Consider the following 26,997-nt stretch of genomic DNA (forward strand, 5'->3'; position numbering starts at 1 on the left):
TTACAAATTTCTCTTTGTCTCTCTTAAAAGGAAGTTCCTTTTTCTCATGGATTATGGGGAAAACTTGAGAAAAATGTGTGGTCTGGAGTAGAAACAAAATTAAAAAATTCCTTCCAGTAGCACCTTAAAGGTAAAGGGACCCCTGACCATTAGGTCCAGTTGTGACCGACTCTGGGGTTGCGGTGCTCATCTCAGGTTACTGGCCGAGGGAGCCGGCGTACAACTTCCAGGTCATGTGGCCAGCATGACAAAGCTGCTTCTGGTGAACCAGAGCAGCGCACGGAAACGCTGTTTACCTTCCTGCTGTAGCGGTACCTATTTATCTGCTTGCACTTTGACGTGCTTTCAAACTGCTAGGTTGGCAGGAGCTGGGACCAAGCAACGGGAGCTCACCCCGTTGCAGGGATTCAAACCACCGACCTTCTGATCAGCAAGCCCTAGGCTCTATGGTTTAACCCACAGCACCAACTAAGTTTGTCATTGGTATGAGCTTTCGTGTGCATGCACACTTCTTCAGATATGTATGTGGTCTGGAGTGTTCATGACAGTCCCCATTGGAGGAATTGGTGTGCCTCAACACTAGCAAAATTCCAGCTTAAACTGAAGAAAGTAGGAAAAACCACTGGGCCAGTAAGATACAATCTAAATCAAATCCCTTATGAATACACAGTGGAAGTGAAGAACAGGTTTAAGGATTTAGATTTGGTGGACAGAGTGCCTGAAGAACTATGGATGGAGGCTCGTAACATTATACAGGAGGCAGCAACGAAAACCATCCCAAGGAAAAGGAAATGCAAGAAAGCAAAATGGCTGTCCAACGAGGCCTTACAAATAGAGGAGGAGAGGAGGCAAGCAAAATGCAAGGGAGATAGTGGAAGATACAGGAAATTGGAGCTGAGGCTCCAATACTTTGGCCACCTCATGAGAAGAGAAGACTCCCTGGAAAAGACCTTGATGCTGGGAAAGATGGAGGGCACAAGGAGAAGGGGACGACAGAGGACAAGATGGCTGGACAGTGTTCTCGAAGCTACGAACATGAGTCTGACCAAACTGTGGGAGGCAGTGGAAGACAGGAGTGCCTGGCGTGCTCTGGTCCATGGGGTCACAAAGAGTCGGACACGACTAAACAACAACAACAATCACTGCGTCACAAACAATCACTGCGTCACAATCCTGGATTTGCATGAAGTGAAGGCAGCTTTGAATAAAGCAGGAAGCTGTGAGGATAGAGGAAGGTTGGGGGGAGCTGTGAAGGGACTTGGGGGGTTTGGGGGAGGTGTAAAGAGAAGGCTGCTGGTGGGTAGGCAAGGGGAGTGTGGAGCTGGTGGGGTTTGAGAGAAAGCCACATGAGCAGCAACAGTGGCTTCTAGTGTGTGTGTGTCTCCAACACAATCGTACACACTCAGGATTCTGAATCTGCCCATATGAACACAGAACAAAGACAGCCAAGCCAACCCCTCCATGTACTTCAGGCTCCCAACCACTCTTATCTCTTCCATCCACAAAGCATACTTTCCCCTCCATCCCCCAGCAAAAGAAAAGGGGGGGAAACCACAGTTTTAAAAAGAGAGAGAGCAAAACTAAGCAAAGTAAATCATTATCTGCAAATTGATTTAGTTTGCATACATTTAGCCCAGGCCAGCGTCCCATTCAAACCTGATCTTTATCAGCACACAAGGAAAGTCTAAAGCAGGAGAGGCACAAAAGCTGAAGGAAGCTGCAGCTGGCCTGTGCAGGATGTGACCCAAGCAAGGCAAACAACACCCACTGGCCTCATTCTGCAGCCTGCCAGAGAACAGATAAAAATCCCACTTCAAACATACTTTATTTTCATTACAGGTAGGTAGCCGTGTTGGTCTGAGTCGAAGCAAAATAAAAAAATTCCTTCAGTAGCACCTTAAAGACCAACTAAGTTTATATTTTGGTATGAGCTTTCGTGTGCATGCACACTTCTTCAGATACACTAGAAACAGAAGTTGCTACTGAAGGAATTTTTTTTATTTTATTTTCATTGTTCAAATATATTAAATGCCCCTTTAAGCCCGGTTTAAAGTAAAACAAATTCAACACAAACACCAGCAAGCTGGAACTCTGCACTTGCCCCCTAAAAACTGAATCATGACCTGCCCAACTGACTGGCCCAGGGCAGCCAAAATGCAAACCAGAGCTTGGAGCAACCCGAAGAAGCCTTATGTTTCCACATTCATGAGCTGGTGCGCTCCGGTTTATGTGTGCAGCAACTCTCTCTTTGCAGAATTGAAAAGGATTTCAAGGGTCATCTAGTCCAACCCCCTGAAATGGAGGCATCTCAGACAGTGCCGTCTTAAGCGCTCCCGGCGCTGTGGTGTGCCGGATCCTCCGGCGCCCTCCCGCCCCGTTCCGGCGCCCTCCCGCCCCGTTCCCCAGCGCGGTGGGCGGGTGGGCGCCGCGCGCAGCGCGGGATGCAACAGGCGCTGCTGCGCGGCGGGCGGGCAGGCGCAGCTGCGCGGCGGACCGGTCGGCCAGCGGGTGGGCGCAGCTCGCGGCGCCCTCCTGGTGGGCCGGCGCCATGGTGCCCTGCGCCACCCAGCCTGCATGTAGAGCCAGGCCTGATCTCAGCTGAAGAATCCTGTTGCTTCTAGTTTGAAGCAAAGCCAAGGCTAAACTCACACAGCAGTTTGCTCCATTCCCCTGATGTTTCCCCTCACTGTTAATTTCCGCATAGCACTTGAGTTTTCGCCTAACATAAAAGCCATTCTGGAAAACTAGTGGAATAGAGGACACGTTTAGTGCTCATATCTATGTTGTTTGATTCCAGCAAAGATCCGCTTAAAGTCTCTTTAACCTGGAAGATTCACTCCTTGGGGGAGCTATCTCTGCAACAGAAGCATGGCTGTGTGGAAAACAGGGGTGGGGGTGGGGGTGGGGGTGTTGTTGTTATGGGGGAAAGGTATGTATTGTCACATTCCAGCACATCACTCAAAAAGTCACAGTTCCAACACACAAGAGGTAGAAAACGGGGACGAAGAAGTGCTGGCTTCATCATCAGGAAAGCTCAGTGTTTCCTACGTCTGAATGAACCCACTGCCGCTTGCCCGTTTGTCCACATGGGCAAATCACACTTTGAATGGGAAACCTAGCGATGGTTTGCCTCAAAAAAAAGCAAGAAAAAGCAGGGAGAAGAACCATGAAGCGCTTGGGACCCAGGTATGGCTATGAGACTCGCTGTAAAAGAGGACTGGGCAAATTCCTGGAGGAGATGGCGATGGATGGCTCTGCCTTCACAGTCAGAGGCACAGACGCTTCTGAATGTCAGGAGGGGAGAGTGGCTCTCACACTCAGGTCCTGCCTACTGGTTTCCCACAGGCATCTCATGGTGGACATGTGGGCTCCGGATGCTGGACAAGGAGGGCCATTGGCCTGATCCAGCAGGCTCTGCTCATGTTCTTCTACAGCAGGGGTAGTCAACCTGTTTATACCTTCCGCCCACCAATGCATCTTTCTTGATGGTAAAATTTCCTTACTGCCCAGCAGCGCTCGATGGAAGGAGGATTCAGCTTGTGCCATAGAACCCCCTACCGCCCACCTAGAATCCTGAAATGCCCACTACTGGGCGGTAGGGACCAGGTTGACAATCCCTGTTCTACATCCTACCATCTTCCAGATCTCAGGGTGTTTTACAGGTGATCAAGGATCTCTAAATCCCCACCATGCCGTATAAAAGCAGCAGCGAAAGTCCCACCCACCCCTTTTGAAATTACAGTGTTGAAATATAGAAAGCTGTGGATAACATAGTAGTACCAAGTTCAGTTCTGGTACTCAAAAACTATTTCCTGCGCACAGAATACTTTCATTCCAAGTGTGTGCCTTTTGCCTTTTGGATCAGGCTCCAATTAATGGATCTTCCAGTTGAGGGGGGGCAACATTGAGTAGACCCTGCAAGCCTGAAGTCTCCCCCACCCCCAGCTCCCAGGCTCTGTTCTGTAGGGTCACAGAAGCTCAATCAATCAGAGCCAGAGGCTTCATTGCCCCAAGCTCAACATCATGTCAAGTTCAGGGATCTGCAAGATTGCAGAATTCTGTTCTTTTAAAGATTGTGGTCCTCCAGGGCTGGGTGGGGGCTTTTCTAAGGCACATAGTGCATACCGTTCTGGTTATAAATCAGCATTTAGGATTGGGGGAAAGTGCGTCCACCCTGATGGCGACAGACGCCAGAGATCCAGCTAAGCTACAGGGGGGGGGAGTCACCCCACACTGCTGGAACAGAGCCAGTTGGGTAAAGTTGCACAGATCTATGTTGACTTACAAGGAACCGAGACAGATGTCTGATGGAAAATTACAAATAGGATTACAAATTATGCCACTGTCAGCAGCCTATTGATTGGGCAAAGTCGCTTCCAGAGGCACTCTTGATTATTATTTTAATTAAGAAAAGCAGAATTAGCACTATATATAATCTAATCTCTAGCAAAGAGATCCAAGATCTACCGTAGACAAATAAAAAGGTCATTTGCATTTAGCCACTTCTGGAAGAAAAATGAGGCAAATCCCCCTACTGAGAACTCCTGCAAGGGACAGGAGAAAATGATGGCAAGCTTTGCCGACCTGGTGCCCTCCAGGTGTTCTGCACAACAATGCTCCTTAGTCCCAGGCAGCACAAACTGGTGGGAGTTGTATTGGAGTACCTGGCTTGAACGTCTGGAGAACAGCTGAAAAGGCTGAGTGATGCACTGATCGGGTCATAGCGGAGGAAGTGTCCTGACCTCCTGCAACAGAGACGGGCACCTTGGAAGTCTGCACCTGTGTGTCACAGCAGAAACCTGTTTTGCACCTGTGTGTTGCAGCAGAAGCAGCCAGTGCACAATTTCAGCCTCAGTCCCTTGCCTGGAGCAAGATGGGCAGCTGCCTGATAATCAGGTCAGGCCAGCAGCCCATTTCACCGAGTACTTACTCTGACAGGCAGCGACTTTCAACGATCTCAGGCAGAGAAGGGTCCTGCCCAACCTTGCTACCTAAAATCCTTGTGTGGCACCACCAGGGGCCGCCTGGGTGGTGCTGGCCTGTGCCAGGGCCTTTTCAGTGGTGGCTCCCCGGTTGTGAAGTGCCCTTCCTGGTGATCTGTGCCTGTCTCTCCATCATTATTCACTTTCAGGAGGGAATTGGGGGGGGGGGAGACGACGACCACAGGCCAATCTGGTTCAGCATTCTCAGAGGCTGACAAGGGGCAGTTGATAAGCAGGATGTGAGCACAATTGCATCACTCACTCCGCTTCTGATTCTCAGGAATGTGGCTCACAGCCATGATGCATGAAGGGGCATTCCTGCCGGGTGCACAGTTCAGTGGCGGGGGGTGAAACTCCATGCAAGTGGAGAAGGCACCTCGTATCCCATCTGCCCCCCCCTTTTGCCTGGAAACCACTGCGGTTTCTCCTGGCCCTCCTTCCCACTGGCTGCACCTCTTCCCGGCGGCTTCATGCTTGGGCTTCCTTGCCTCGCCTTTGTGCCCGCAGCCCGACTTCCTGACCTTTTGCCCCTGGAGCCACCTGCAAAAAGGAGCTGTCGTGGCTGAATGGAAGGGCCCATTATTCACTCCCTCCCACTGTCTGGGGTGTTTAGGACTCGCCCCATCTCCCTGGTGCAGGGCAAACACACACAATAGGATCTCTGCAACGCACCCACCACTCGCGCTCTCCCCTCCTGGGACGGGCCTGCCAGCGCGGCTTCAGGAAGCATCCAACTCTTGCATGGGAGGAGAGGGGCTCTTTTGAAGGCAGCCCCCATTATCAGAGGCACACAGCAGGAGCAGAGAAAGGATTTACCAGTCGACAGATGGGGTTCCCATTCAGGGGCTCCTGGGGAAGAATGTCCTTAAGCACCATTGGCTCCCAACCTCTGCTGTGGCCCTCCCCTGCCTAATCGGGTTACGGTTTGATGGGACGTCCATCACCCCCAACACTGTTTTGCAACACAAAGCTCTAGGACGGCCGGATCCCTAACCCTTCTACAATGGATGCAATTCTTTAAATGAGACAGTTCAGCTGGAGGTGGGGGGGGGGTGGGGGCGAGAGAGATTCAAGGGGTTGCTGTAGGGTTTTCTGGAGCAAATAAAATGGTAGCTTTTGCCAGGAACAATGAAATATTAAAAAACATCAGAACAGAGAGAGCCATGCTGAACTCTTTTGCCCAGACTCGAAACGGGAACCCTACTTGCAAGATTGGTGTGGTTCGTTTCTGTCGGGAAATATTCAATCATTAAATCATTACTTGCTGCAAAAGAAAGACCAAAGGATGCCAAGAAATGAACTTGTAGGACAGGTTCACTGGACACCAACATAAAGTCATTGTCCAAGGCAACCACTGCAGTCACTGGGCACTGCAGACTTATGTGTTTGCAAGGTTGGAAAGAGGAGTCGGGGGGGGGGGAGTACAAGGAGGTTAGAATACAATTGTTTGCAGATAAACAAGAAAGAGGAATTCCCCCTACCCCGTCTCTCACAATACTAGAACTTAGGGGTCACCCAATGGAAATCAGAAGGCAGCAGATTCAGAACGGACAATACTAATCTGATAATTCACACAACATCTCATGTGCCACAAGATGCATGGCCAACAGCTTCCAAAGGCAATCGAGTCCAGGGTATGTGTGTGCGGGGGTGCACTTCAAGACCCCTTGAGGGACCTGGGTTTTCTTTCTTACTCTAGATCCCCGAGGCCCATGGATGACTACTGCAAGCAAAGCAGGATTCAGAAATCCTTGGTAATCTACTGAAAGTCCTGATCTACCACCCACCTATTAGGGCTGGGCAATACTGTATTGGCTTTTCAACATCGTGGTGTATTGCCAGCCAAACATAGCAGCTTGGCAATATACCATGATGTTGAAAAAATCAAGCTGCATTGGCCTCTGCCTGTGAGACACCAGGTGAAACTGCCCAGCTCTCACCTGGGGAACTCACCAGCTTGTTTGTGCAGCTCAGCTTGGAATCGGGAAGGTTCCCTCTCCCCAGGCGAGACAGCCCCAACTGGGCTGGGCAGAGCGGGGAGCTCCTTTGACTGCTCAGCTGAGGCAAGGGCAGCGGCACACGGAGTGGGGTGGCAGTTTCACTCCGCCGACATCATGGTCTGCTCCTCATACTGGTCCTGGGTGATATATCAGTACTGCTTGAGAAAATCTACTTTGGGTGTCCCTTTAACATATTTCCTCACTTTTTTTAAAAAAAAGACTAAAATTGCTAGGATGAAGTGAGATTAAATTTCAGGGTGCTTTTGTTAGGACTGTGAAGTTTGAACTATTCTTTGGTCAGATCAAGCCATTTTCGCTGGCTGCAAAGCTGGCAGCCTGGTGCTGAAACGGGTCAATCTGGGAGGTGGGGAGGGGTCTATGAGCCCCTTCTAGATAAAGGCAGGAGCAGCCTGCGCCCAAGTTCCATGGGGCTGGCTATGAAGAGGGACTGAGGGTAGCTGTGGGAAACAGGACACTCTTCCTACAGAGCTGCCCCAGAAGCTGCGTGGAATCCGGGACTCCAAGACCAGGGAGCCCTCATCACAGAAGCACAGAAGGGACCCCAAGGGTCATACAACCCCTGCCGTGCAGGATTCACAGTGCACTGTCCAGGAGTGTGGCTGGTTTGCAAAGCGGCATCAAGACACGCCTAGGCCAACCTGGTGCCCGCCAGGTATTCTGGGCTCCATCCCCCATTAGCCCCAGCACACAAACACCTGGAGGCACCAGGCTGGTGAAGGTGGGTCGTGGGGGAGGGCTAGCCAGGTGTCTCCTGAGAAGCCTTTTCCTTCAACTATGTGGAAGCTGCACCGAACCAACGCTTAAAGGTAACGGGACCCCTGACCATTAGGTCCAGTCGTGACCAACTCTGGGGTTGCGGTGCTCATCTCGTGTTATTGGCCGAGGGAGCCAGCGTACAGCTTCCAGGTCATGTGGCAAACCCACTTCTGGCAAACCAGAGCAGCGCACGGAAACGCTGTTTACCTTCCCACTGTAGCGGTACCTATTTATCTACTTGCACTTTGACGTTCTTTCAAACTGCTAGGTGGGCAGGAGCTGGGACCGAGCAACGGGAGCTCACCCCATTGCGGGGATTTGAACTGCCGACCTTCTGATCAGCAAGCCCTAGGCTCAGTGGTTAACCCACAGCGATCCAACGCTTAAGCAGGTCCAATCAACCCCCCCAAAATAAAAAATCCACTTCTTCTTTTGCTAACCTCATGCAATTTATTATTATTTTTAGGTTAACAGAGCAGTGCCGCGACCCTGTCAAACCGTCTCTGATTTTGCACTTCTCTCCTCACACATAAACAACTTCCTTTAAAACATTAAAAGAAAAATATATGCAGACTGAGCCCCACCCCACCCACCCCTAAGCTTTAGTAAAACATCTGCTACATTCAGAGCAAAGCGAGTGGCTCGTTGCAGAAAAGAGGAATTTAAACAAGCCTTTCCTATTTAGCTGCAGATAATCTTGCACAGCCACCAGATCAGAAAATGAGGCGTCTATCAAGATCTATGTATTTGTTTTACAAAGGCCCACTTTCTTCTTCTCCCACTCGAGGACCAGATGACAGGCAGAGAAATACAAAATGATTAAAATGAACATACAGAACAATGGTGAATGCTCACTTGGAAAGGGGGGTGGAGAAGAGAGAGAATGAGGCACTCCCCCCCCCAGCTCCCCTTCTATGTTTATAGCAATTGTATGAAAATGTACAACACAGAACGGCAACAGCTGACAAATGAGATCAAACAGACGCGATTTCAAGTTGGCTCCTTCCTGGCTCCTGATTGGCATTAATTGTGAGCGTTTGCAAAGCAGAACAGAGAGAGGCTGACATTAGCTTCAAGCGAACATTTCCCTTCTAATAGTTTTAATGATTACAACGGGAGCCCATGATCAGCGTCGTGCATTAATAACCCAGGAACAGCTGGGCGGGCAAGGAAGCGGGCAGGCCTGTGGCGGGGAGCAGGGGCCCCCTCCACCGGGGTGGGGGTGGGGGGTGGGGTAGAGGGTGCATGCATGTGCAAAGGGGGTGCACATTTTACATATCTCCACACACAGAGACAAGGTAAATCGGCTGCACTGAGTCCACCTCCTGCTGGACAGGGGACCTTTCTGTTCCTGTTCCTTTTTTTTGCAAACCCAGAGAAGTTGGGCAGAGGGGACCTCACCCAGGCCCCCAATTTTTTTTAAAAATATATACTGATATTTATAGTCTGCCTCTGTTTCACAATTAGCACACATAATTGAGGGGGCTGTCTGGGACTGCACGGACTTCTCATGACAAAAGCACCTTGCTTTTTCATTGCATACATCTCCCACCTTTCCTTCAAGGAGCTCAAGGCAGTAGGCAGCAGTCTCCTGCCCCATGAGGTAGGTTAGGCAGAAGGGATGTGACACTCAGCCTGGCAGCCTCACGCCCAAGTGAGGATTCAAACCCTGGTCTCCCAGGCCCTAGTCTGACACTGACCACTGGCTCTCAAGCAAGCAAAGAGTCCTTCACTGAAGAACCAGTGACTTGTCCCCCTGTTGCATTAAAAGAGGGACAGAAAGCCCTTTTCGTCGGAAGGGCCACATTTCCTTGTGGGCAGCTTCCAGCAGCCATGTGGCACAAGTGGCACCAGGCACTAAATGTGCCCCTTCCTTTTGCAAAGACTTCACTCCAGAAAGCTACATTCCAGCTACATTCCAGTTGCATAAAAAGTCAGAGGCTTCAACATCCTCCAAGGGCATCACTGCCGCCCAAGGACACATCCCAGCAGGCAAAAATACTCCTGGGGGCCTGATAAGGTGGTGGCGCCCAGACTGCCACCCCCCCCCCCACAGCAGTGGGGCTGTTTCATCCAGGTCTCAAACTTCAAAAAACACCCCTTTTCCCCGCTGCCTACTTAGGGTGGGAAGAGGAAGAGAAAGGGAGGCAGGGAGGTGGCATATGCTCTGGTGATGGCTGCCAGAGGAAAAAACTGGGAGAGCCAAGAAAAGGGTGCCAGCCAACCCGGGGAGTTTTCTGCCAAGAAACCAGTCAGAGACTCCCACTGCTTGTGGGTAGGAACAAAACCAGCAGAGACAACACTTCCCCGCCCCCCAATCTTACAAGCAACAGATCTTGCCATAGAAAAGAAGTGCAAAGACTTGCAGGAAAAGGCATCTCTCCCCCACCCCAGGCTCCTGAAACCCCAGAAAGCATTGCACACAGGCACTTTCCAAGCATGCTTTCACAGTCATGAGGACTAGAGACTTGGCCTTTTTTGACAAGTAAAACAGCAAACAAGAAAGCGGGAGTTTCTTAGGAAGCAGAAGTCTGCAGCTGACAGCCTAATTTTCTACGTTCCCTTGGACTCCTGGCCCATGTTGGTTTGAGCTGGTGTGTACATGTGACTCTTCTTCTCTGGGGGGCAGTTGATGTTTTGAGTAAAGGACAAAAGAGTGGGAGGAAGAAAACCGGAACACACACAAAATAAAGAGTTACTGAGTAAGCTGCATAAATCCAGCAAAGAGGCAATTAAACCAAGATTTCGTACAATCTAAAGCTTCGACAGGGAACTTTTAGTATGCAGTTTATATCCCTGACATCCTTTAACAACCTCTCGGCTTTATTGCAGTAACAAATTTTGGAGCAGGAACAGGATGAGGGTCAGTGCCTCCCTAAAAGCAGCAACAACGGACATTGTAAGGGGGGGGGGTGAGGTGGGAGGTGGACATATGTTCAGCCAGGAGGGGAAAGAGGAAAGAGTCCAGAACGAAAGAAAACCAAAAGACACAATTTCACGTAGCATCCTTGTGTTGCCTTGAGTGGCTCTGATTTTCAGAGAAGGATCAATTGACCATCGATCAGAGATTTTAAGTGGGAGCTGAAACACTGTCAGGTTGGCAGCCAGCCAGCTCCACTCATAGTGTCATAAGAACAGGCTGCTGGATCAGGCCAATGGCCCATCTAATCTAGGATCCTGTTCTTACAGTGGCCAGCCAGGTGCCCCAATCCCAAATGAGAAGCCCGCAAGCAGGACCTGAGCACAAGAGTCCACCCCTCCGACTGTGGAGGCAGGAAAGAGCCATCGTGGCCAGGATCCACAAAGAGCTTTGTCCTCCACAAATTGGTTTGATGATCCAAAGAGGAGGCCTGGCTTTTATGAGCCAGAGTGGGCAAGGGTCAAGAAGACAGGGGGGCCGTTTCACTAGTCCAGGCAGCCTGTCCACATCCTCAAAGGTAACAAGCTGAAACTGACCCCATACAACTTGACTAGACAGAGCTCTGGGAATCTCCCGCCCTGGCCCTGCTCTCATGGTAGAGTCTATCTCCTTCCAAATTCGAGTCATTTTATCCACAAAAAACTTGTTGCAGGAGATCTTGGGAGTTCTTACTGGACCCCGATGGTGAAGGTGTTTCTATCACCCTACGGACCACCTGAAAGAGTCCCTGCAACTGTTTTCTGCAGATGCAATAGAGGCGGCAAAGAACATCTTCAGCATCACCACTTGGTAGGCTCAATGTTGAGCTCTAATCCATGTTTAGCCCAATTTGGAATGATTTTTTTGGCCACCGACGTTCTAGCCATTTCAACGCCCTCAGCACCAGGGAAAACCATGGAGCCATCTGAACTCCAAGCAATCGGAGAGGGCACTTCAGAGCCAGACAGTCGATAGCCCTGGTTAACTCTGCAAGTTGGACCTGAGCACCAGAACCCTCTCCCCTGGTAGCTGGAAACATTACTGGAGGCAGAGCCTAACGATTGTGGCTAGTAGTCCTTGTGGCTAGTAGCCCTGATAGCTCCCTCCTCCATGAATGTGTCTAATTCTCTTTTAAAGCCACCCAAGTTGGTGGCCCTCCCAGAGCCAGGCCAAACTTTCCTTCCCTGATACAGAAAGAGGTGCTATCTTTAGAGTCGAGACACTCTTTCAGAGCTGGGGGCTGGGGGCTGGCAGGGGCTGACCCATCCACTGCCTCCAGTGGGAGTCATAGTTTAACTTACATAATTTCATGCACTGCCATCATGTTTCCCCTTGAAAGAAGTGTGAAACCTGGTATGGTTGTGCTGTGAAGATGGACAAAGAAGACAAGAAGAAGAAGACACCAATGACAAGAAGAGCTTCTTTGGGCAGCAAATCCATTCCCAGGGGCAACATGTACCAATGGCTGACAACTTCATGGGCCTTCAATGGGGTTTGTACAAACTCATGGAGGATGGGGTCATCAATGGCTCCTAGCTCCACTGTCAGAGGCAGGATGGTTGGTGATCACAAGGAATCATAGAGTTGAAAAACACTGAGGGTCATCTAGTCCAACCCCCTGCGTTGCAGGCATCGCAGCTGAAGTATCCCTGCCAAGATGGCCACCCAACCTCTGCTTGGAAGCCTCCAATGAAGCCCACCATCTTCCAAGGGAGTCCATTCCCCTGTGCAATGGCTCTTACCCTCAGAAAGGTCTTCCCATTGGTTTGGGTCCCACCCTGAGGGAGAAGAGGGTGCTGCTTCTGCACTCAGCTTCCACTGCTGGAAGCAGGATGAACATGGCAGGCTTGAGTCGGACCCAGCAGCAGCAGCACTGCTTTGACAGGATGCTGAACCCAAGGCGCCAGGGGCAACTCACCTGCTTCCTTGCTGGGGGTTCCCCCAAAACAACTGGCCATTCAGTATGGCAAGCAAAACTTCCAGTCCAAACCAGGAGGGCCCTCATTGGTCTGGGGTGACTCCCTGAGGCCAGAAGCAGTTTTACTGATTTACAACAAATTGTAAACAAATTGTCACCTTTTCAGTTAACAATTTTTATCTTGTTCATAGGAAACCACACAGATCTCTCCAACTCTGAGGAATAAAGACCCCTAAACAATTCATCTTTTCCTCCTCCCACTCTTTTACCCCCCCCCTATTTCTGGACCAGAGAAACAGCCTCTTATCTGCTGGGATGTACCCACTAATTGGGTCGAGCAGCCTTGTCTTGTTCAGCTCGAGGAAGCTAAATCAAGGAAGTACAGTGGCTGCAAACTAATTATATCTCCGGACTGCAGACTCCGTCTTGTCTTGCCAGTTACTGAGTTAGAAAAATGGTCCCCAGCCTCAATCTTCTCTATCCCTCTCTCCCAGCACCCAACTGCCCAGGCAACTGGAGGTGCAGAAAGCCAGCAGCTTCTGGTCCGCCCCCCCCCCTCCGGAGCCGGGGCTTGGGGCACACCCATCAAGGGTGCAGAGGGCACAGTTAGGGAGGGGTCCATGCAAGAATCCAGCAAAGCAATCAGCTCACCCCGCCACCCCCAGCTGATTACTCCAGCCACATTTCACAGAACTGGAAGGGGCCCCTGAGAGTCCTCTAGTCCAACCCCCTGCAATGACAAACATCAGGCTGCAGCCTAAATGCACAACTAATTCTACCGAATGAATGCTTTTCTACCCTGGTTCCATGGGGGATCATTGAGTCATGATGGACAGGCAAACCAATCTATCATTTGTTGTGGGAAGAGCTGCTTTGTAATATATTCATGGCAATTCAACCTAATCCAGTCAGGTGCACCAGACATCAAAAGCTACAGACCACTCTCACCACCTCTGCAGTGTGTTCAACTCGTTATTCGCAACATGTGAATGGAGTTTAGCTACAGTTGCTGCAAATATAATTCTTTCTAAGCCACTGATTTGTTAGCATCATTCAGCAAGAGGCTTACAGACCTTGCTGGTCGCCTGGCTATTCCACTCACTGCACTGGACTGGACTGGGGGCAGGCTTCATACCTGGGGCAGAAGAAGCAATCGTTCCTTCTTTGGGATGGAACTGTTCCGCCATGGACAGAACTCTCCGTTTTGTATACCATCAGCAGGGCCTCAATATTTAAAATGATCCGGATTCTTAATCAACATTCCGCGTCCAAGAGAACGCATGAAAAAATTAACTGGCAATACATATTTCGGCTTTCTTTGCCTATTTTACTCTAGCAGTGGTGGAACAGGGCAAAGAGCCGTCTAGGCTGCCTGGAGCACACACACCCCATCCCAACATTTCTCAGATACCTGATATTTCACCTGCAATTGCCGACATCTTGTTCTGTAATATCTCTGGTCCCATGTGGTCTAGAAGCATGCTTTTGTTTAATTGGTCTTCTAAAACATAAAGTCACTCTCGGATGAGTAACTGCACACTCAATAACCTGTCTGGGGTCATAGATTAAAGAAGGGCACTGACACAGCTGACAATTTTGGCATAAGAGTAGGAGGGCCACATCTTGCTCGTCCTGTCAGGTCCTGGGTATCCTGCAAATTGCAACAGGGCCTGGATGTGTGGGGCAGATGAAGCCCCTGATGTGTAAGGTTTACGGCTCTATTGGGGTTTGCTTACCAACGACAAAGGCAGCTTTGCTCCCAGCTCCCTCCCCCCCCCTGCACCCCATGGCATTCTCCTCCTGCTGCTAAAAGAAAAATGGCCTGCAGAAGTCAACAAGGTGCAACAAAAGGCTTCTTTTTTAAAAGGAGAAGCAGCTGGAAGGCAGAGCAGCGCAAGGACGGAAGGCCTTTCCCAGGCAACACCTAGAGGGGCAGGGATATCTTATGGAAAGTTTTTATCCTCACATACTTCACTGCGACCGACCTCATATGAAAGACCTATTCAGATATTTCAAGGGCTGCTGCATGGAGGGTGGAGCCACCTTGTTTTCTTCTGCTCTGGAGAATAGAACCCAAACCAATGGATTCAAGTTGCAAGAAAGGAGATCCCAATTAAGTATCAGGAAGAACTTTCTGATGGTAAAAGCTGTTTGATAGTAGAACAGACTCCATCCTTGGAGGTTTCTAAGCAGAGGCCAGATGGCCCTCTGTCATGGCCGCTTTAGTAGAGATCCCTGCATTGCAGGGGGTTGGACTAGATGACCCTCAGGGTCCCTTCCAACTCTACCATTTTATGATGCTATGAGTCCACAAGACAGTCTAGTGGCTAGTAGACATGGACCAGACCCACTTTTACCCCCACTAACATATATACACAATGGGACAGTGAACTGCCACCAAGTGACATTGGGCAAGTTTAAGAACGCAAGAAGAGACCTGTGCTCTGCTGGATCAGGCTGGGGGGGGAGGGGGAGGGCATCTACCCCAGCATCCTGGTCCCACAGTTGCTCTTGCTCACCAGGTGCCTGCAGGAAACTGGCAAGCAGAACCCAGGCTCACTCGCTCCCGTCACTTGGGATCCCTTCCAACTCTACCATTCTATTACTCTATGAACCTGTGTTTAAAAAACTCCAAGGAAGGAGAGTCCAGCACCTTCCAAAGGCGTCCGTTCCATTGTCGAACAGCTCTTACTGCCTGGAAGTTCCTCCTGATATTTAGTCGGACTCCCACCCTCCAGAGCAGGAGGTGGGGTCACCATGGCGGCTGGTGGCCACTGACGGTCCCCTCCTCCGCCATGGATTTGTCTCATCCCTGTTCCAAGCTGTCCAAGTTGGTGGCCGTCACTGTATCTCACGTGGCTGAAATCCCATCCCTTATCTTTGCACCGCCTGTGTGACAACAGACACCCTTCCTTCTGCCTACCCTGAATCTTCCAGGATTCAGTTTCATTAGTTGATCCCAAGAGAGAAATGTGTCTCTCTGCGCCACATGGTTTTATACCTCCTCCATGTCTCACCCTTGCTTGTCTTTTCTCTCCGCTAAAAATCCCCAAAAGTTGCTCCGGCCCCTCAGTTACTTTGGTTGCCCTTTTCTGCAGCTTTTATTGAACTACAATGCCCAAGGAAGGCCAGAATCAGCCTTCCCCGGGGCAGGCAAAACACTTGAGGTGGCCCCTGCAGAGATCACCAGAAATCACCTGGCCTTTCTGTGGGGGTGGGAGGAGGCTGGGGCGCCAGGTGGGGGTGGCATGACAGCCCTGCTGCTCCCGTCTCCTCGTTGGCAAGAGGAGTCTCCAGGGCAATAAAATATCCCCAGCAGGCTCTTGTCGGTTTCAGGTCATTAACTTGTTTTTATTGGAAGCTTGTTTACAGCCAGCCATAAAGAGATGCGTTTGTGCGCCTCTCCAGGAAAAAGCCACCATGAGACCCTGAAATGGAGGGAGGGGGGGGAGAAGAAAGAAGCAGGCAGAGGGGGGGGGCAGGATGGGACTGAGCTGCTGCATTCATGGCTTCCGGAGCCCAGCCCAAGGCTGTGTTTTCCCCTCCACACGGATTCCCCACAGACCCCACAAGCCCTGGTTTTGCATTTGCATTAAACGCAAAGGGAAGCAAAGGGGGGCACAAAGGCACCTGCCCATTGAAGACAAGGCAGAAGAAGAGGGTTAAATAAAAGCCCCAGGGAACAGTCAGAATCACCTCCAGGTGACAAATAGGGGCAGGTATTTGCAAGGCTTGTTTTAGGGACACCCACCAGCTCACAGAACTGGAGTTGTGCTGCAATCCTCCCACAGCATTTACTGCAAGGGGGCGGTTAAGTGCTGGGGCTCAAAACCTCTAGGAGGAAGGGAGCATTTCCATTACAGTTACAAAATCAATGCAATGCACAAAACAGCAAAAACCCACAGCTCTAGAATCAGGGCAGGACAACAGCACATGTACAGAGACACCCTTTTAATCTTCCCATGTGTCCCACCACAGCCCTCTAGGACAGGCGTAACAGGAGGAGATAATGGAAGCAACCAAGCTAAGAGGATGGGCGAAAGCTGGGCAAATGTGCCCCTGGCTTAATTCCAGCAGTCGATGTGGACCAAGGACTTTCAAACTGGGGCTCCTGATGCTCATTATTTGGCTGCTTCTTACCAGAAATGGCTCCCGGGCAGTTCAGTGGCCCCTGGGGTTCTGCGTCCTTCCCCCGCAGGAGCCAGGCACCCTCTGGGCAGCTCCCAGAGAATCCAATCTGGCCTCCCAACCAGAGGCTTCTGCAAACTTCTGGCAGCTGGAGGAAGCTTTCATTCCAGATCCAAAGAAGGAACCTGTAACTTGCTCTCAAGGACAGAGGCTGCTGCAACGGCCTCCCAGCGCCTTCCTTGGACCCTTAAAAGGAGGATCTGCTGCTTCAAGTCCTCCCTGTGGCTCTCTCTTTCTTTTCATGTTTTTGTGGCGGACAATCTGCTGTCTTTTTGGCAGGAAATTGAATGCCCTCAAATACTTTGGGTGCTGCATTTGCACAGCTCCGTGTCTATCTGCATTTGCATTGCTTGTGAGGCGCCTTGGGGTCTCTCCTTTGGGCAGAAAGACAGCATATCAAGAAATCATAACTTAACTATGGCACAGCAGAAAAAGGAAAAGGAAAGGTAGCCCTTCTGGGTTGTGGGGGCTCCTTGCACATGGAGTTGACACCCCACCTGACCTGCCCCATTGGCTGGCTGCATGCTTAGGGAGTGTCCAAGTGGCTCCATGGCATGGCGTCGTGAGGATGCACAAGGCAGGATTTTCCACCTGCTTTGGGAGGAGGTGAGGACATTCACTCAGACAGGGTCACAACAGGCACTCACCCTGGGTGGAGCCTTCAAAATTATTCAGGCCCCCACAGTACTGAAAGTCAGGAGACACATCCAGCAAGTTAAACGGGTTTTTTTTTGTGTGTGTATTTTTGTATTTTGAAATGTTTGAAAATCAATAAATATTATTTGAAAACAAGAAAGGCATTTGATAACAGAGCTCCGACTGAATGCAGCCCGCCCCCCCCCCAGCTATTAACAGTGGGGGTAGGGCTGCCCCAAGGTGGTGCCTAGGCTTTGCAACAGCCCCCCCCAAACCACATTACACCTGTCCCATGCACTTTCCCCCTTTACCTGGAGACTCCTGGGACGCGTGAATCAAAAAGACCACCGGATCTTTCATACTTTCTTTTTTAAGGGCTTTTGTGGAAGGCCTTCTCGGTGGTGGCGCCCTCCCTTCAGATGTCAAGGAGATACATAACTTTTAGAAGACACCTTAAGGAAGCCCTGTATTGGGAAGTTTTTTATGCTTGATATTTTAATGTTTTATATATGCTGGAAGTCACCCAGAGTGACTGGAGAATCCCACCCAGATGGGCAGGGTATAAATAATAAAAAGTATGTATGTATATATGTATTAATTCTCAGTCAAAACAACAAGCGCTTTCTTCAGCCTGGAGTACTGTACTTTCAACCCAACATCTTCCTTCATTTTCTCCAAACTGGAGGTCTATCTAAGCGCAGCATCATTTTACTTAAATCCCCAGAGAATCAGCTGAGGGGAAAGGAACCACCATGATTTTTACATTTTGGGGGTTCAGTTATTTAACATCCAGCTCGTGTGGCAAAGGGATTAAATGTTGCACAGGACACAGGACAGCTCAGATCCTGGGCCAGGTACTTGCTCGCACACTGGATGGCCCACCTCAGAGGGCTGTTGTGAGGATACACCAGAAAAGCATCAGGCTCACTGTCCTGAGCTTTTTCAACAAGAAATGAGGGCAGGAGGGACACATCCAACTGGAGGCCCTCAACTCAGCAAACATCTGCTTTGCACACATAAGGTCTCTGGGTGGGCACATCCAGCTAAAAATATTTTCAGACAGCAAAGGCAAGAAGAATTGGGGGGGGGGGATTCCTCTCTGTCCAAGAACTTAAGACACTCCAGCTCCGACTGGACTCGGTTAATAATAATAATAATAATAATAATGTTATTTTATTTATTTTTTGATTTTTATTTATGCATTTTCAGAGACTTATATTACACATCTTACATTTTCATTCTCTATTTTCTTATCAAAAGACTTCCACCTCCACCCCTCCATGGTTCCTTTTTGTTTGTTTGTTTGTTTGTTTCTGCATATCTTTTATACCACCCACTTCATTTTATATGTTTGGAAATTTTATTATTTATACCCCATCCATTTGACTGGGTTTCCCCAGCTAGGCTAATGATCTGAGAAAGGGCGTAACTCAGTGATAAGCAGTTGCCTTGCATGCAGAAGTTTCCCCATCTGAAACTCTGGGGAGCTGCTGCCAATCAGTGTAGGCAATACTGAGCTAGAAGGACCATTGGTCTGACTCTGTGTCAGACACTACAAAACCAGAGGGGGGGGGAGAGGGAGAGAGACAGAGACTTAGATGCAGTTAGGGATGCAGCCTCCAGCAGCCTTGGTAGCATCTACAGTAGCTGCAGGCTAAAACATTTAGGGGCACCAGGTGAGCAAAGGTTGCACAACCAAAGTAGAAATAGCATCCCTGCCGCAAACACTACAAAAACTCAAAGAGATGCACTTTTTAGGAGACACCATTAGGCAGCAGGTTGATCATTATTGCGGACCCCTCTTTGGGGTTTGAGCAATTATAGGAGACGCAAGCAAGTGGAGCTCTCCCCCCCCCCCCCCCAGTGCCAGGCACTGACCAGCTGGCCATTTCTCCTCCTCTTCTCCCCTTCCCTCGCCCTTTTCTTTGCAGTGCCAAGCAAACACAAACAGAGATACTGAGTGGCACAATAGCTCTTGACACACAAATAGGTTAACATAATAAAGCCAGCTTTAGCCAGCTCACTCGAGGGAGAAAAGCAATTCTCGAGCAAGCAGGAGATAATAAAAGCAGGGGCTTTTGTAAGCCTGCCTCTCTGCTGCATTTGCAGACAGGAATCGTTGTTTGATTGAATTACCTTGCAGGAATATTAGCCTTTTCCAAAGAATGCACCAGCCAAGAGAAAAAGGAGAGAAATGTCCTTCCTTTCTCACTCCTTCACTTGCCTGGAAAGTCCTGAATACAATTTGTCATTTATATTTGTCATAGCAGCTTGTCCAGAGAGTCACATATTTTCTCAAGGCATTAGCAGCAGGCCAGCTCTTTCCCCCTTTACAGGGATCAAAGCAGAGTTTTTGACCTAATCAGGACCTGCCCCTTAAGTACTACTGCAGTTGCTACGAGAAAGAAGGCCAACTGGAGGAAGAAGGCACTCTGCGTGTGGGCAGGAGGACAGAGGGGAGGCAGAGAGCCTCACACACCACCTTTTGCTCCTCAAAGGGAAGCTGGGAGAAGCATAATAAAATAAATGTCAGAATGGCAGGTTCAATCCAAGAGGCCATTGGGGGAATTAGCAAACTTTGGGACATGATCACTTTTGCAAGACGTCCAAGCAAGAACAAATGTGTTTGCCTGATGTAAACAGATGCAGGAAGGGCCCCAACTCAGAGGTTATGCCCAGTAAAGCAACTTCCACATACAAAGGACTCAGGAAAGTCTCCAGCAGGCACAGCTCAGTCCCAATTGCAACAGAGTCTAAGTCTATGCAACTGAAAGAGCCCCATATAAAGAATCTCTGTTTACAGACCTCCACTTTCTCCCCTTTCTCCATTTTAGACTGTTAAGTATCGCCCTGTACCCTAAAGTGCTGTAATAAGCTCAAGATAATTATTTTCAAATAAAACAAACAAACCCATATATGCAACCTGGAGAAATATGCAAAAATGGGCTGCAACCAATTGTAACACGTTTTAAATTATTCTTAAAATGACATTAGCTGTGTTTTCTTTTCAATACAGAAAAAAGTTAAGCATGTTTTCATGGTGGATGGCAAAAATCTAGCTTCTCCACTTACTCAGGGGCTTAGTAAGGGCAGCTGCCAAGGCAGGCAGCAGTTAATGGCCCCCACCCCTGCAGCCTTTACACACAGCAAAGGACACGACTCTCTGAAATGGCCCTCCGCTGCCTCTCCACTCCAGGGAGGAGTAGCAGGTTCAGAGCAGGGGGCCCCATACTTTTTCCAGCCACACCCCCCCCAGCGCCCCTCCCCTGCCCTATAAAAAGCATTATTCAGAATAGTGGTCTGCAGGACCCATCAAGGAAGATAAAGGTAAAGGTAAAGGGACCCCTGACCATCAAGGAAGATAATAACACAATAAAATTCAAAACTGCAACAAGGCATTACACCTTTATTGCAAAATCTAATTAAAACTACTTAGTTTAATTAATACAATGAAACTGATGAATGTGATCTGGTGATACCAGCTTTTCAAAGTTGGAAAGCCATTTATGCTGTCAGCAGCCCCCTCCCCCAAGGGCCAGGAGTAGTCACTTTGGCAGCCACTGTCTTAGCAACTGGGTGCAGGATCAGGACTCTTCCAAAGTGAAAGGCCGTCAAATTCCCAACAAGTTGTGAGTGGCACTCTCAACTGAAATCCACTTTGTAAAGAAATATTTCCTTATCCTCACACATGGAAAGAGGAGGTGGTCCCAGGGAACAAGGAAGGTGGGCCACTGAAGTGCAATTTCACTACTTAAGCACCCAGTCAACATCTTTTTAAAAACTATATATTTTTATTAAAGATTTTTTGGTTTACAAAGGTATGTGCATCAAGTTACATTTTCTACAGATCAGTTTCATCTGTTGAGACCATTAGTGGTGCATTAGGAAGAAAAGGGGGAAAGGTGGGGTTTTGCCTTCCTGCAGCCCCAGATCACTAACCAGGGCTCAGAGCCTTGCATTTTTAATGGCCCCCCCTCTTCAGCCTCGAAATATCTTGCAGCATGAAACTGAGAGGTGGGACTTGGAAGCGGAGATTGATGGATGCAGAGATTGATGGATGCAGCACAGTGAGAGAAAACAGTCTGTAGTAAAAAGGTAAAATGCACATTTGTTGCTGTGCCCACTTTTGCATGTGGCCCTGGAAGGCCACCCAGGAGGGAATGTGGCCCTCAGACCACAGGTTCCTCACCCCACAGCTACCATCTTTCACTCAAGTGACTTAAGTCGGATTAAAAAGTACGCAAGCTTTAAAAGTTCACAAGGGCTGGGCTATTTGGAAAGCAGGTTTTTCCTTGCGAAAATGTATTCAGCCACTAGCGACTCGAGCCAACCTGTTCCATCTGCGCCAGAAATGTTGCTCCCTTCACATTTCACCTAGCAAAGCACCCTACAAAGCCTGAAAGCTTACATACTTTTGTTCCAACCTAAGTTTCTAAAAAAATGAACAATAATTACGGTACTTTACATATGGTTTATATCTGCCAACTAAGGTCTGCAATTAGCCCATGGTGGAAAATTCCAGACACCAGCTTAAAAAATAAAATTTTAAATCTGGCTTTGGCATCCAAGAACCATAGACGCCAATAGAACAAGGTGGTGGTCTTTCCCATCCCTCAATTTAGCTAGTCTTAAACTACAAAGCAAGGAGCATGGGTCTGCACAAAGGCCAGAATATTTGCAAACCACAGCTTCCTACTCTGCTGCCACACCACATCCATGTGGATCCACAGCATGGGAGCACATTGCAGAAAATGATCGTGGCAGGATCATTTAATTTAATCCAGGCTTCGCCAACCTGGTGCCCTCCAGACGTTTTGAAGTGCAGCTCCCAACAGCGCCCCAGCCAGCCCAGAAAAGCACCCTGGCCTTGTGTAGCAGGCATAAGTCCATCTCCTAGAACCTGCAACTGGGCAGGTGCTTCTCCCTGGGAGCTCCAAAGTTCCTCACTGCAACAGACATCATCTCAAGACCAGCTGGGGGATGCAGGAAGCCGCCTTGGCCCACCTGGCTCAGTGCTCCAGGGTTCCAGGCAGGGTAGCTCTCTTACTGAGCCATGGGGAGAGGAGGCGGCTGGGGTCACAGTTTGCTACTAAGGGAACCAGCAGCCAGGAACGCTGCTCTCCAGTGAAAACCACTTTACTGGCATCTGATCTGATCCCAGGCACAATTCCAAGTGCTGATGATGACCAGTAAATCTACGGCCTGACCCTGCCTGGGTGCAAAGATCTTCAGGGGAGCCCCTTCTCTCGGTCCCATCAGCACCAGACGCTGGTGGGGATGCAAGAGCAAGCCTTTTCTACGGCTGCTCCCAGAAGGTGGGATTCCCTCCCAAGAGAGGCCAGACGGGCTCCCTCTTTCGTGCCTTCCTGGAGCAGGCCTCTGGAAACGGAGGTGCAGGCAGTGCTGACCACTGGGCAGCTGTCAGGGCAAACTGCTGGCTCTAAACGGGGTCTGGTGTATTACAACTGTTGGTTTTTTGAACTAGTTTCCCCCCACTACTTTGTATTTTATAAGGTAAGAATGTACTGGCCACAGGCCACTAACTTTGCTGACATTGGGTGGGTAATTAGACCCTTGGAAGGAGACCCTTGCTCTCTGCAGGAACCTGGAGAAGGGCTTTTAGTGTGGCTGCCCCTGTTCTGTGGAAGAGCTTCTCTGCCCACTGACACCCCCTGGAAAAGGGGTCTTTGCCACTGGTCAGGGCACCAGTCTTGTTTTTAAAGGTATTGGTTGTTTTTATGCTTTTAACTGTTTGTAATTATTTTATGGGTAAATCGCCTCGAGACAATGGCATAGAAGGTGATTAATAAATACAGCAAGTGCCACTAATAATAAATAACAATAATAATAATAATAATGGTGCTGTTTTTAAACGTTGGAAGCCACCTTGAATGACAATTTGGGGGAAAGGAAGGGATATAAATAAATTAAATACAAACAACAGTCACATCTGACACAGCTCCCCTTAGCTCCATTCACAGGCACCCCTCTCCGGCTTCGGCCCCTTTAAGACCCCTTGTCTAAGTTTCTGCCCTTAATTCGCCAGATGCCTCCGATCTCGGGATTACGAGATGCTCTTTGGCTGAACAGCCTCTTTGTAAGAGACACTAAAGGGAGCTCTTCTGCTCCTGCTCAGCCAGAGAGAAGGAGGTTAGTGCGCTCATCCATCGCTGGTCATGTGAAAGGAAGGAAGGAGATCAGCTTAAAAGGGATGGGGGGGGCAGAGACACACAGCCTCACTGCAATTTAACTCTTGCACAGCCTCTGCCTCTTCAGACCCACAACTATTGTGTGCAGTCCAACCCATCAGGCAGTATGCAGAGACTGCACTTTTTTAAAAAAAAATAGGGGGTGGGGAAATACACACATTTTCTGTAAGCTCCTTTCATGGAAAGATAAGGGCCAGCTGGAAGGTGAGCTGTATTGCAAGAGGAGGGGGGAGATAATGTTTGCTGCATTTGTTTGTGCCTCTCACAACACAGCCAAGCAAACTCCTACTTCTCAGAGCTTGTTCTTTCTTAAAAGATTCTGGATTCAAGGACAGGCATGATCTTAGCCGGAAATTAGCTATTGTTTCCTGATGTGGGCACAACAAATGAAAAGGCAAGTTCTGGAAAGCCTTCACCTTCTCCAGCAAAATGGGATTTCTCTTAATCTACAGACTTAATAAACAGAGGGACATCAAGAAGATCATCTCCAGCCGACTCAGTTCGCAGGACTTGCCAGCCAGGTGCCCCCAAGCTCTGCCTCTACCTCCTCGCCACCTCCCCACCATCAAACACCTGCTCTGCATGGCAGACTGCCCCTGCACATGGAGGTTTCCTTCTCAGCAGCCAAGGGAACTGCCCCCCAAGGGCATTTTATCTAAGGTTCCAAAGACAGAATTGCTTTGGTGGACCAGACCTGCAACCAGCTGCAAGCCAGGCAAAAGCCTTTTGCCCACCCACCCCCTCTGCTCACAAGAGGCTCAGGCAAACCATCTTTGTACATGGTGGTTCCACAGCAGGGGTGGGCAAATGTGTGGCCCTCCAGAGGCCGCTGAAGCATCAGCTCCAGCCTATGCGCCCAATAGTTAGGGGAATAGGCATTCAGGAACACAGCGGCATGCAAGTTTGTGAAGCGTTTCATAATTTAATTTTAATGGGGGTCCAGCTACATCTGCAGCCCCCCCCCAGGTTACACATGTCCATGAAGGAGGCCAACAGTCTACTTGTCAACCCTCCACTCAGTTCAAAAAAATATTGTATTATTCAAGACAGCAGATTTCCTCTCGCTACCAAAACCCCCCCTCCATTTACATGTAATGCCAAGAATTCCAAACAGCAGCCTAAAAAGAAAAACAATGTACTGCGGAGGTGGGTTGGTTGAGATCCCCCTTGCTCTCCATCCCACTGTTGCCATGAGGGTGTGTGTCAGCAATATTTACCCTTTTCATTAAAAGCCCCCCTGTGCTCCTTTAGAAATTAAAAACCACAGATACAGGCCCACCTCCTGCTCCTGTCCCAAGGAGGACGCAGGGGGGTGAGGCACCTTCCTCTATTCATGGGTAGACCAACCTATCCATATAGATCACAGACTTGTGGAGTTGGAAGCTACATCCAATACACACACCCCCACCCCCCACAGATGTTCCCAGAGCAGGTGATTTCAAACACACACAAGCCTTGCCAGGTAATCAAACGAAAACACCCCTCTCTTGTCAGTTCCGAGAAAGCTTCACTACACTTTCACGGGCCTAAGCAGAAGCAATTCTGCAGCTCATTCCAATTTTAGGGGGAGGGGAGCAGATTAATCATCCAAAGGAAAGATTTCCAGCCATTTACCCCAAAGTGAGAGATTCCCTAGCATGCAATAAGAGGCCACCTGGGTAGTCTCAGGAAAAATAAGTAGCCGAATTGCAGAGCCTCTTTGGGAGATTCCCACGGTACAGTACCTTGGCCAAAGCACCCTTCTCAGGCGCCCACAGAGGCACCCAGACCTTGTTGGACTCCAGTCGTTGGGCTGGCAGGGCGACAGGTGCCTTTTCGCTGGGGTGACCTTGGGCCAGTCACTTAACATTTCTTAGCTCAACCCACCTCGCAGGGCTGTCGTGAGCACAAAAAATGTATGTAAACTAACAGGCTGCTTGATGGCAAAAATAGAACAAGACAAAACGCTCAAAGTGGTGAACAAAAGGAGAGAGGGAAACCCACACGTCCCACCGGGAGCAGCTTGGGAGACGGGAGAGCGCCATGAAGGAGACGAGCAAGGAAGAGAGGAGGGTGTCAGGGTGAGTCCCCCCCTCCCGCCCAGCTTTGCCAGGAGAGCCGACTGACTGCTCGCCTCCGGGAAGGATCGGCCAGCAGCAGCCTCCGGAGGCAGGCAGGCAGGCAGGCGCCCGCCTCTCTCCCGGACCGAGGCCGGAGCCCCGCGTCGCCCCGCGTCGCCCCGCGGCCCTTACCCGGCAAGCGCTGCCGCTCCTCGCGCGCTCCTCTTCAGGCCGCCCCCGGCGGGAGCAGCCGGCGCGTCCTTGGAGCCATGGAGCCGCGGCGGAGAGAAGGTGGTCCTGGCCGGAGAAAGAGCGAGAGGCGGAGATCCAGGGCGGCCGAGGCGCCCGCCGAGCCGAGTCCGCGCGGGGTCAGGCGACGCGCAGCAGCCGCCACAGGCGCCGCGGGCCGGGCCGCCGCCCCCGGGTTCGCCGCGGGCCGGGCATGGGCCGCTTCACGGGCAGCGAGGGCCGGGCCGCGGCACGGCGGGCCGGGGGAGCCAGCAGCCCGCCGCACTCCTCTCCCGCCGGGGCCGCGCGCCGCCGAGCCGAGGCGACATGGAGGGCGAGCAAGCGAGCGAGCGAGGACGAGCGGCGGCGGCAGCAGCAGCAGCGGGGGACGCCGCCGGGCGGCTGCTCCCTTTGTGTGCGCCCGACGACCCCCGCCCGCCCGCCCGCCCGCCCGCCGGGGCGCAGGAAGGGCGCCGAGGAGACGAGTCGGGTTGTCGCGCCCCAAAGGCGGCCAAGGGCGCTCCGAGGCTCCGCCGGCAGAAGAAGGGGCGGCGGCGGCCAAGGGCTTCTCCGGCGCCCAGGAAGGCTCGCCCTGTCTCCCACGGAAGAGGCGAGCGGCGCCCCAGCTGCCCCGGCGCGGAGCAAACGGAGGACGAGGCGGCGGCGGCGGCTTCGCGTTCCCTAGAAGCGGCGAGAGCGAGAGGGAGCCCAAATCCGGTTTTCGGCGAGGCTACGCAGCAGCCGGGTCCTGGCGGCTCCGCATCCTCGGAGGCGGCTCCACGGCCCGGGCCTCCGGCCTCCGGCTGGCGGCCTCGGCGGCGCTGCTGCTGCTGCGGCTTATTCCTAGCCCGCTCCGTCCGCGGCGGTGGCTCCGGCGACACTGAGCGCAGCCAAGCCCGGCGAAGGCGGCCAGGCGCAGGGCGCGCGCGCTCCTCCCCGGCGCAAGGCGCACGCGGCTCGGCCACGCCCCCGTCTCCCCGGGCAGCCGTTGCCCCGGCGACGCCACGAAGCGTCTGTCGCGCTCTGTTCCGCCCCCCGCCGGCAATGCACGTGGCCTCTTTCGCGGGAAAATTCGAGAGCGGGACCCGCCGAGGCAGGAGGCGAATCAGAGGATCCAGGAC

The 26,997-nt window shown here is 50.8% G+C and overlaps 1 protein-coding gene across 2 annotated transcripts in view; it reads right to left on the reverse strand.

Annotated features, from left to right (window-relative positions):
- Positions 1-26,716, reverse strand: part of FAM222A (family with sequence similarity 222 member A) — an 80,621-nt gene extending 53,905 nt beyond the window's left edge. For both annotated transcript variants that reach the window (XM_088656107.1, XM_035135391.3), the window contains exon 1: positions 25,841-26,716. The gene's annotated coding sequence lies outside the window, so the exon portion shown is untranslated. The remainder of the gene's footprint in view (positions 1-25,840) is intronic.
- Between the last annotated feature and the right edge of the window lie 281 nt (positions 26,717-26,997).

This window comes from Zootoca vivipara, chromosome 12, assembly GCF_965207765.1.
Source record: "Zootoca vivipara chromosome 12, rZooViv2.hap1.1, whole genome shotgun sequence".
NCBI lineage: Eukaryota > Metazoa > Chordata > Lepidosauria > Squamata > Lacertidae > Zootoca > Zootoca vivipara.